A 1,597-nucleotide genomic window follows, 5' to 3' on the forward strand; every position below is an offset into this window, starting at 1 on the left:
TAGGCCATTTAAATTTTTAGTCTAATTTAATTTTTTATTTGTTAACAGATTCGTTAACTAGTTTAAAATTATATTAGATTTTTGAAAAAGTTAGTTTTATGCATTAAAAAAAAAGCCTTGAATATAGTATGAATCAAACTCGGACTGAACAACTATAATAGAGATATGTTTTTTTAATGATAAAAGTCTGACCTCGTCTCATCTATTTTCATCTGTAATTACAATGAGGCCAATAAAATTATATATGCATGGATATATTAATAAGGATATTGATACATTCAATTTAAACAAAAATCTTCAATGAATGTATCATAAATATTTTAAAAGATTTAATTTTTAGGTTTTTAATAATTTTTTTATGTCAAACATTTTAATGAAGCAAAATCATATAAAGGAAAACAAAGATTAAGAGTTAATTGAAAATTTCACTACTCCACGTAAATAAATCAAATAATAATAATAATAATATCATAAGATATTTAATTGTCTTAATAAGCTAAAAAGTAAACAAAAACAAGTAGCTATTCAATGATTTATCCACAACAAATATCATCATAATTCAATCTTGAGACACATTTTATTTTTTATATATTTAGGTAATGGATTGAAGTACTAAAAAAAAGAGTAACGGGTGATGGTTATCTCCATTTAGTGTATTATTATAGTGGCTAGTAGGACTGTGCGAATTTTAAAGTATGGCCCAGCACAAGCAATATTACATGTTCACTACTAAGTATTAAATGATATTCGTACTATACCACATACATAACATACATACCTCATACCACAAAAATATCCAACACTATTTATGAATTTATGAATATTTATTAAGATGCCATATGTCTAAGGAACTAGGACTATTAAAATGGGATACATTTATCAGATTAATATATTTATTTATTTAAATAGATAAATTTTATTTCTAAAATTAAATTCATTTAAATTTAAAATAAATTGAGTTTAATTATCTTAAAAAATAACAAGTTAAATGAGCTAATTCGCGGGTTAAAATAATAGCCCATTTATTTTTTACACTTTTATTCAAAAAATAATATTTTCAGTTGATATTTTTTTAATTTGACTGAAAATCTGACTTATTAATTAAAAAAAATACTGTTTATTTAAAGTTTTTTATTTAAATATGATATTTAATTTTTTATTAAAATATTTTTTAAAATATAAAATAAAAGGGTGAATAGGCCAATTCGTTTAATTTATCGGATTGACCATAAACAGTCCAAATTAAAAAATTATAGCCTGCAAATGAAACGAACTTAAACGGCAGCCTATTTAACTCATGAACTTAGACGAGTTGAGCCTAAATAAATCAGCTTAGCCTGTTTGATAGTTATATCTAACATTGTGATTGTTATTTTTTTTAGATTATTCGTACCAACTCCACTCTAAGCGAAAGAAAAACAAAAGATTAGTAATTTATTTCTTTCTATATTATCATCAAAGATGGACCAAAATTCACGAGTTTTTAGTCACACAAATTACAATTTAAAATATACCAAACATAACACATTAAAACAACTCACATCAAACATGCAATACATCAATAAGTTCATAAAAAAAATATTACACACAATTATTT

This window comes from Arachis ipaensis, chromosome B04 (genome assembly GCF_000816755.2).
Source record: "Arachis ipaensis cultivar K30076 chromosome B04, Araip1.1, whole genome shotgun sequence".
NCBI classification, from domain to species: domain Eukaryota; kingdom Viridiplantae; phylum Streptophyta; class Magnoliopsida; order Fabales; family Fabaceae; genus Arachis; species Arachis ipaensis.